Source organism: Pelobates fuscus, chromosome 7 (assembly GCF_036172605.1).
Source record: "Pelobates fuscus isolate aPelFus1 chromosome 7, aPelFus1.pri, whole genome shotgun sequence".
Taxonomy (NCBI): Eukaryota; Metazoa; Chordata; class Amphibia; order Anura; family Pelobatidae; genus Pelobates; species Pelobates fuscus.
Window position 1 is genome coordinate 18,952,429 of NC_086323.1, and position 10,835 is coordinate 18,963,263.

Sequence of the window (10,835 nt, forward strand, 5' to 3'; positions counted from 1 at the left end):
CTAGGGGTTTGGGCCCTTATGAAAGCCGTGGGACCCTTGCGTGTCTAATAAGTTCCCTTCGGAACTTTGTGCCTTGTGCCTGGGATTCTGACTATCTTGGCGCCCAGTACCACCAACCATCCGTCAGTGCGGAGGAGTGCTGCTATGGGCATCCTATGGGAGAGGCCAACACTGGGGTTTCCTGCGAGGAGCAGAAACTGTTTTTTGAGTCCATATACCCAAGTTGTATGCCCGTTCCTGGACAATGTTTGGCGGCGTCCAGCATCACCCATGGTAAGGTCGTGAATCCTGAAAGACCTCCTCCGTTGGTCACTATAGTCGTCTGAGCCGTTCTGACCAGCATGGAAGGGCATGGGTTTGTCCGACCATCAGCGGATATGGACATTCTAAGCAAGAGGCTGCAAAGTCACGAGTGCATAACGTTGTCAAGTAGGTTTATCGTAGTAAGGGATACCCCTGTGTAAGGCACAAACCAGTTTTCAGGCACAGGATGCAGGGCAAACAGATCAGTCTACTATGACAGTAGGCAGTGTTCACGGAAACCCTTGCGGGTCTATTCCGAATCGTGGCCGAATAAAACAGACTGGGGCTCACCCAGTACATAGAGGGGGCTCACCCCGGGAGCACAGGGTATGAACCCTTAAGTGCTGGCCATCGCCCTGATAGAGAGTGTCAGTCACCTCTTCCATTATTAAATTCACCTCAAGTGGAATATATATCGTTAAGTAGGCGGCTCGGACCTCCTGTTCAGCGGTTGTAATCGCATGCCTCTGTTCGGCATTTTAGTGCAGTGCACGCCTAGCCAGGTCCGGTGCATAGGGCTTGGGCCTTTAACTGCAGGCCGCAGAATAGGTACAGGGCATAAACCTGTACCGTATCATGATTCATTATCAATGGAGGTATTCCTTCAGCTGTAGGTAGAGGCTGTTGCCATAAGATTTCCTTTGTCTATCGTAGGGGTCTCACCACAAGAGCACCGGGTCTGAACCTGTAAGTGCTGGTCCCAGATCCGAAGTTTGGATTTTCAATCCTCGAGCTCGCTGTTGAGAGGGGTAGGAGTAGAAGCAGCAGTGCTGTAGGGGGCTCACCCCGGTTGCACAGGGTATGAAGCCATCAGTGCTGGCCATCAGCCTGATAGAGAGTGTCCTACAGCTCTATCAATAATTAATGCACCTCCATGGGGGATATTCTGCGCTGAAGCTTGCGACTCTGTCCCCTTTTTTGCTGAATAGATTGGCTTATTCCTAGTCAGAGATCACCTCAGGTGCGCGGGGTATGTACCCGTCCAGCGTAGGTCGCGGCCAAATAAAACAGACTGGGTGAGAGCACAATCCGTTTCATTGTGTGCAATGCACCATGCAGACCCCAGCAGGGTGTAGTAGTGTGCAATTTATTGTGTGCAATTTATTGTCTCAAAGTATCAAAACAGCCCCAGTGGGGTGTGTGATATGCAGTAGTGTGCACTTATTGTGTGCAATTTATTGTCTCAAAGTACCAAAACAACCCCAGCAGGGTGTGTGATATGGGGTACCCCAGCAGGGTATCTGTTGTAGTGTAAATAATGCCAGTGGACCCCAGCAGGGTCTGTATAAATGACAGTAAGGTGTAATAACCCCGGCAGGGTATTCTGACCACAGACTGCCCTGCACCAAGGTAGTGGATGTTGGAAAGCATCCAGCACATTACCGGGTGTATGGGGCAGCCTGAGAGAGCGAGGGCAGTGAGTCCGGCCGTCCCCCTGAGGGTTGTAGGAGGAAGTGGTCGAACGGATAGGCCGGAAGAAGGGGTTAATGCCCAGGAGCCGACAGGAACCGCGGGAGGGAAGTCGTTAAGCCCCAGCCAGACCCAGAATCCCCATGAGACCCTGGGGGGAAGGAGGAAAGCGGGGAAAGAGGGTCCCCAGATGCCCCAGGTATAGAAAGCCAGGAAAATCGCCAGAAAAGTCATGATACATATGGTATAAAGTACATCTACCATACCTATACATAAAACCTATCAAGTCAATAATACAATTTACAACTAACACCTATTAGATCCATGTTATAAAATACATATGACATCTATTAAATACATATAAAGTACATATAATACTTATCAAAACAAAGGATGAAATGCCTATAAAACTGATAAATTACAAGTGATATTAATCACAACTAAAGGTTATGAAATAAGGATAATGTTAAATCTACATAATATCTATGAAATAACATAGAAAAAACACAGCTGCACATAGTACAGAAGCACAGCAAGAACATACAGCAAAGTATATGAAATATATAATACAGAAACAACCTCAAAGAGGCAATAGAAACATAAAGTAGTGGAGGAGAGTAATACTCTGACCTGTCTGCTTGATGGAGCAGTAAAGAAAGAGGAAAAGATAAGGTCACATTGCCTTGTGTACATCCTGCTCTCCTGTGATTGGTTCTTTTTTCTATGTGTTTCTTTACTGCTGTATGGAGTTAGTAAAGAGAGATATGCAAAATACGAAGCCTCCTGTCATGTGGTAAAATTCCCTATTAAATTGTTTATCGGTGTCTGCTGCCATTTTGAATTATAGAACCTGGCCGCAGGGTAATCCAGGCACCCACCTCAGCTCTCACTTGGAAGACTACGCCAGAAGATGCTCAGTTCATTCGGAAGTGAGAAAGTGTTTTTCCAGGTACATATACCTCTTGCAGTATATAGACTTGCTGGTATTATTGTCAGCTCAATACCATATGGCGTATATCTACCTGAAGATCTACCTATTGACAAGTTGACTTTAAGCAGTGACGTGTTAAAAACAGAAAGTTAAATATTACGTTTCTCCTCAACTTAGTTTAGTCCTTCATGGGGGGGGGGGGGGGGGGGGGGCTGTCTTATAATCTGAATCCCCCATGAGATTATATTGGCAGTGTACTCAGGGAGAACACAGAGAGTGTCAGAGAACAGTGTGTGTGTGTATATGGGTCAGTGTTGGTGAGTGTCAGTGTGTAGTGTGTTTCTGTATGGGTTAGTGTTAGTGTGCAGTATGTGTGTGTGTGGGGGTCAGTGTTACTGTCAGCGTGCAGTGTGTGTGGATCAGTGTTAGTGAGTGGCAGTGTTTGTGTTTGTGTATGGGTCAGTGTTGATGTGTGTCAGTGTTCAGTGTGTTTCTGTATGGGTCAGTGTTAGTCTGCAGTGTGTGTGTGTGTGTGTATTATTAGGCATTGAGTGTGTGCATGTATAAGGCACTTTCTGTGTGTGTGTGTGTGTGTGTGTATTAGGCATTGAGTATGTGTATATATAAGGAAGTTTTCTAAGAAAGAGGAATACTCCACACACATAAAGTATTTCAACGTGCTGAAGGGCTTTATATGTCTGGAATTTGACATTTTCTAGACAGATTATAAAGTGGCTGATTTCAATAGAAATCGGACCTTTTATAATTGGGATGAAAACAGCTCACAGCTAGGAAGGTTTTCTTCTCCACAGAGCTAACAGAGGAGGCAGACGTGCTGTACTAGCATGCACCCGCCTTCTCCCTTTCTCAATGAGCTGAACTAGGTAAACATAGGTAAACTGTTATCAAGTTTGCATGCGCACAACTGCAGCCCCAAAACAGAGGTTTCTCACGGAGAAGCCTCTGATTTGACGACTTGCAGGAGAAAAGAAAAAGCATATTTTATGTTGGGGTATATCTAATAAATTGTTAAAAGAATGGGTAAAATACAGGAAACGAAATCACATTTTAAATAAAAATTCTAAGTATAGTCCAATTAAGACAATGGAATATAATATTAATGACCTAAATTTAGGTAATTGGATCAAATTTGGTTCAACTAAAATAGATGATTTATTAGAATTGAATAAAATAAGGTATTTTTCATATCTTCAGTTAAGTCTTGACCTTAATTCAAGAGAGTTATTCACATACATAAGAATCAAAAATTATTTGGATAACCATCTGCTTTATGACAACACTAGGATAAATAAAAAAAAATTAAATGATCTATTTAAAAATAATACTAAACGTAAATCGATATCTAGAGGAAGAAAAAGAGTCTAAACCAAAAGCCTGAAAAAACTGGGAACAATAAAGTGGGTCTCCAATCGAGTTAGAGCAGTGGTATAGATCAATTCAAGAAGTTAAAAAATCATTGCATTGTTTAAATATCATAGAGCTCCATTATAAAATTCTTCATCAATGGCATAGGGTACCAAAAATTCTAACTAGAATCAACCCTGATAATTCCAAACCTTGTTGGAGGTGTACTTGTGCTGAAGGTAGCTCTAAACATATCTGGTGGGGATGTAAACTTTTAAGACCTATATGGAATAAAGCATTTAGAGTTATATCAGATTTAGTGGGAGCAGATTTGGAAGATAACTCAATGGTTGCTCTTTTTCATTTTAATTTAAGAAGATTCTCAACTCAAAATAGATATCTAATAATCCAATTTTGATGGCCATAAAAATAGAAATATCAAGATGTTGGCTACAGAAAAAGACTCCATCTTGGACCCAAGTGCTAACACGATATGGAAAGGGAAATATCTTTTCAATATGATAGCCATTTAAAATTTGATGAGAAATGGTCACCTTGGCTAGATAATCTGATATAACTATATACCTTAATCAAAAGAGAAGAAAGTGGAAAGGGAGATCCCCTAGCAAATAGCAAGTGGGAACTCAAATCCACTGAGTAATACCTCCTAAATAGAGTGTCACAGTAATTAGGGTAAATAACCTTTATTAGAAATAGTGAAAAAAACACCAGAGCATAGTATAGGGCAGGTGAAAACCTGCACCTAGTAAAAAGCTTGGGCAGAGCCTAAAGGTCACCTAAAATTACCGTATATATATATAGTGGGAGCACAAAAATTAGTGGAATATATAGTATATAATTAAAGATAATCACTAAATGGCATCCCTTGGAGAAAAAATATATAAAGTATAATTTGGTGGCCACAAATAAGGTCTCAAAAAAGGCAGGATGGAGGGAATACTAGAAGTGTGACAGTGGTGGTGGTACCACACATAGATATGGCAATAGGTCACAAGGATAGGGGTAGGTAGAAAATATTAGGTCCTAATAAGCAACAACAGACGATACTGAGGCTATCCTGTAGCGTAACCAACATCCCAATAAAGAATAGTAGGTAGAAAGGGAGCTGTATCCCTTGCAATTCCAAAGTTAGAACCCAAATAGGAGTGCAGGAAAGTAGTAGTACGTCAGGGAAAGCCAGGACCTAGTTAACGCTAAACTTGCTATCTAAAGAGAGCCACCACTGACTGCTGCTTCAAGGCAGCCTAGCAAAAATCCCTCCAAACTACAGAGAAAGGACGCATGGATAGCGTCCAAACGGCCCAAGTATTAAATACAATAAATGCACAGAGTAAAGTTTAGTGAAGAATCATAGCGTCGGCTAAAGACTGCTCGACGCGCGTTTCGGCGTGTTAAAAACGCCTTTGTCAAGAGCAACTGGCAAATACAAACGAGCCCGCTTAAATACAAGTTAAGGCCCGCCCCTTATCGTAAAGCCGCCAATCATAATACCGGCAGTCCGGAGATTTACACCAACGTCATCCGCAGGTTCAACCAATCGCGTACCGCAAGTTTTAATCGAGCAGGTACGGAAGCAGAGGGGGGACATACTGGATAACTGCGTAACATATCCAAGTTACGGAAAAAGTTAAACAGTGTAATGAGTCAGAAAGAAGTACTGACTGTATCAATAATCAAATCGGACACTTGCATAGTTTAATAGTATATTCAATAACATTGTATCCAGATGTAATCAAAGTATAATTTAAAAAGAAGACCCAAGGAATAATTAATACTGGGTCTTAAATAAAGATGCATATCATGCAGTCAGAGAAACTTGAAGTAAATATTGGGGATCTAGTTTGAATTCGCCAGAAATAAGTAAAGAGGAATACATTAAAGGTATATAACCGTATAATGAATACTAACAATGATCACAGGAGTGATTATTCAGCCAGTAGTATGGAAAAGACAGGTACAGGAAAAAGTGTAGATATATAAAAATATACATGTGAACAAAATAAAAAATAAACAGTTAAAGCAAAAATACTAATCAACAAGTATTATTCACATTGCAAAAAATGTTAAAACAATGCAATAAGATAGTGGTGAGAGTCTAAAGATCAAATGTAGGGGGAGAAGGAAAAACCTTCATTAAGACCCTTAGGGTTTAGTGTGTTCAGTTTGTAGATCCATCTACATTCTCTCTGACGTAAAATGTTATCGAAATCACCACGTCTTTGTTCTCGTCTGACAAGTTCCAGACCACAGAAACGGATGTCTTTTGAAGACCCCCCATGCAGTTCCTTAAGGTGTCTTGAGATGGGAGTATCGAGGCGATTTTTGGGAGATCTGACATGCTCTTTAATACGTTCCTTAAAGGGCCGAAAAGTTTTTCCAACATACATTAACTTGCAACTACAGGTGAGTAGGTATACTACACCTGTGGAGTTGCAGTTAAAAAACTGAGTAATTTTGAAGGATTGTTTACATTCACTGTCGCTCACTGTTTTGGAGTCTCTGAGGATATATCTGCAGGCTACACATCTGCCGCATGTAAAAGTGCCTATGGGTATATTGCGTCCAAGCCAGGTGGTAACAGAGGGTTGTTTAATAACAAAATGACTTGGTACCAAGATGTCATGAAGATTTTTACCTCGCCGGGCCGTGATAGTGACATGTGGACCTAGGACTTTATTAAGGTTAGTATCTTTCAAAAGTATCGGCCAGAATTTTTGGATGGAAAGTTTCACTTCATCCCAGCCAGTATCAAATGTGCCAATCATCCTGATGGTTTTGTTGTCACTTTGATGTGGAGCTGGGGAGTCTGCCAAAAGGTCAGATCTATCTGATGTCAGTGCTCTGGAATAGGCTCTCTTGAGACATTTGTTCGGGTAGCCTTTTTCTCTGAATTGTTGTCTCAGGACCTTGGCTTTAGTTTGGAAATCCTTGATGTCAGTACAGTTTCGTCGCAGTCTAAGATACTGGCCAGTAGGGATACCCTGTTTGAGAGGCCTAGGGTGGAAACTGTCCCATTTGAGGAGGGAATTTGTTGCAGAGGGTTTCCTAAAGAGAGTAGTTTTAAGGCAACTGTCTTCAGAAATCAAAATTGTGAGGTCCAAGAAATTTAAAGAGGACCCGCCAAACTCAGCGGTAAATCTGAGGTTATCATCATTGAGGTTCAGAAGTGTCACAAAACTGTCAAAGTCATCCTTATTTCCCTGCCACCCTAGTATAATGTCATCTATATATCTGTACCAAAACAAAATCTTGGACAAAAAAGGTGACAGTTGGGTGGATGACTTAATACTCTCCTCCCACCACCCTAGATGGAGATTGGCGTAGGAAGGTGCACACGCAGTGCCCATTGCTGTGCCTTGTATCTGGTGGTAGTATTTATTGTGGAATAGAAAGTAATTATGGGAAAGGATGAAGTGTAGCATACTATTGCCATATCTATGTGTGGTACCACCACCACTGTCACACTTCTAGTATTCCCTCCATCCTGCCTTTTTTGAGACCTTATTTGTGGCCACCAAATTATACTTTATATATTTTTTCTCCAAGGGATGCCATTTAGTGATTATCTTTAATTATATACTATATATTCCACTAATTTTTGTGCTCCCACTATATATATATATATACGGTAATTTTAGGTGACCTTTAGGCTCTGCCCAAGCTTTTTACTAGGTGCAGGTTTTCACCTGCCCTATACTATGCTCTGGTGTTTTTTTCACTATTTCTAATAAAGGTTATTTACCCTAATTTATGTGACACTCTATTTAGGAGGTATTACTCAGTGGATTTGAGTTCCCACTTGCTATTTGCTAGGGGATCTCCCTTTCCACTTTCTTCTCTTTTGATTATTGTCCCTGGGGTTAAGCCCCATATACCTCCTGTAACCCTTTTTTTGGGTATTGGTGGTGGATTTTTTCCACCTCCTATTCCCTCTCTCTTTCTCTATTTTAACTATATACCTTGTTGCGTTCTCTGTTATGAATATCCTTATATATAAAGATCACTCTAGTTCTTCCCTATGGTACTGTATTCAGGAAAGTTATGAAGTAACCTAATTATTATAGTTTAGGCCCGTCTAATCCGCTCAGTCCTTTTAAATTGTGATATTTGTGTTTTTTGTGTGTGACGTTTACTAAACAGTTTATATATCCTTCCATTGAAAATCAAAGTCTATGTCTAATTCTGAACTGTTTTTGTCTGTGATGTTACATATGTAAAATTTGCAAAAAGAATAATAATAAAAAAAATAAAAAATTGTTAAAAGAAATAGGTGAAATGTTTCCTTTTGGCGTTTAGTGAATGAACTTGTGGAACTATCTTAGGGGGCGGCAAAATGGATCTTTGCCAAGGGCGGCAGAATTCCTTGCTCCGTCCCTGATGGTAGTACCTTTCAGCAAGGCAAGAGATACAGAATAATCACTAACACTGTATCCCCCCCATCAATATTTCTTAACGAGATAACTAACAAGTGAAAAAAATGAGATTCTGAAACTTTACAAAATTGTATTTAACTAGATATCATTTGGCAGCAATCTGTGCATCTGTTTAGTCATAATTTTATGTGCTAGTTAGTTATTCATCACATGGCTTCAAATGCCATGCTTATTTTTTTTATCTAGGAAAAATCATCTGATAGTGTAAAGGTTAAATCCCTGAATTTAGAGAAAACAGCAACCTTTATCTTGTACTATAAACTTATTAGTAACTTAAGCAATTAAGAGTTTGAAAAAATGTACATAGCTGGCTAAAAACTGCTTTCGTACATGTGATAATTGGAGCAGCTTGTTAAAATCACATTAAACTAATCAAGTTAAATACTAAAGTTTAGGCTGTTCTTTATTTTTCCTGTTTACCACCCATGTATGAAGCAGTCAATTCCCAGTAATCAGTTACTGCATATAGTGCTAGAATACTATGTTTGAGAACATTGGTCTTTGGGTTCTGAGTTCTGAAGGTAGGTGGTCAATTGAATAAGTCGCGGTCTATAATAAAATAGTCCTTCCAGCAGGATAAGTGAGAAAAACAAGATTAATGGGGGGGAATTCTCATCCCCCTTTCACTACACCATGTAATCTAAGACCTAATGTAATTAATCGGTGCACAAAAAACTCTGAAAAGCCTTTAATTACTGCCTTCTCCTGTAGAGCCTTAGATGCTAATTTCTCTAAATCTTCTCAGAGTTAATTTCATTATAACACACTGTGCTGCTTGTTATTTGGGATGAAATAAAACAATTAACATTTCATCTCAGGGAAATGTTACAGAACCAAAAAATAAGCAGAATGTGCACATTTTTCGAGGTTGTCCTTAATTTTCTTAAACTCTCTGTCGATCAGCACTCGTACAGAATGCTCCTTATCTCATCCCAAAGTATAATTATATATGGTAAACAGACCACATTTGATTGATGTATAAATGAAAAGCATTTGGCTCATTATGTCAATTATAATATTATATTTCCCCTGTTATTTTTTTAGTTCATTATTTTTTTCTAGTTTCCTATTGTAGCTCTTGAGAACTGAAGCCTACATTGGTGGAGATTCATTGTGCTGAGATAGGGGTCTGTCTGACGACGCAGTGATATTTTTTGTGTGCAATTTTAGGGTCTTATAAGGTGAGTATTTTTTTATGTTGATGGCTTGTCATTTCTAACCTGGATGGATGATCTTTGTGTATATAACTAATGTCAAATTATTTCTTGCTGTTTTTAAACTCCATTACATATTAATGAGCAATTAATAATGTTTTCTGAAAAATCTGTTGTGCGTGTGGCGCTGGACCAGTACACGTTCTAGACCAGTAATATTTGTTTCTTAGCAACCTCACAAATTTAGCAAAATATTTGTTGTTTCTTAGCAACCTCACAAATTTGTCCACATAAGCATTCTAGCATCCTCTGCTGCTTCTGCAACACTCCATTTGAAGGTTCTCTCAAAAGCTATAGTAAACTGCCTCCCCATCCTACTATAGTCTGCTTCTCCTCCCTATGAGTAGTTATTTCAACATCATACTATAGTACACTCCTACATCCCAAGAAAAATGTAGGGTTGGGGTTAGGGGTTGGGGTGGGTTTAGGGTTAGTGTAGGGTTAGTGGCTGGGGTAGAGGTAGGGTTAGGTTTATGGGTAGGGTTAGGGTTAAGGGTTAGTGGTTGGGGTAGGGTTAGGACTAGGGGTTGGTTAGGGTTGGTGGTTGGAGTAGGGTTAGGGGTAGGGTTAGGGTAGGGGTAGGGTAACCCTAACCATATTCCTAACCCTACCCCTTACCCTACCCCTACCCTAACCCTGCCCCTTACCCTACCCCTAATCCTACCCCTAACCCTACCCAAACCATACCTCTAACCCTAACCCTACTCCTAAACTAACCCTACCACTAACCTAACCCTACCCCTAACCCTACCCCTAACCCTTCCTTTAACCCTACTCCTTACCCTACCCTAACCCTACCCTTTACCCTAACCCTACCCTAACCCTACCCCTACCTCTATCCCTACCCCTAATTCATGAAATTATGGGAACAGACCTGCCTCACCAGCTACTCCCCATGCTCCTACACCACACAGACAGCACAGTAGCTACCTACAAATAGTTCCTAACCATACACTTACTCACGGCCACGAAATCCCTGATCCCAACTTACTGGAGGCAAACAGGTGCGCCAACCTTCCAGCAATGGGTAGCCAGAGTAGAGGCGATACACAGCATGGAGAGTATGACTGCAGACCTTAGAGGTTGTTCCAACAAATGTGCCCTAAGATTGTTTCCATGGACTGACTCCATACATAGAGGGGGAACTCAAACCTAGGC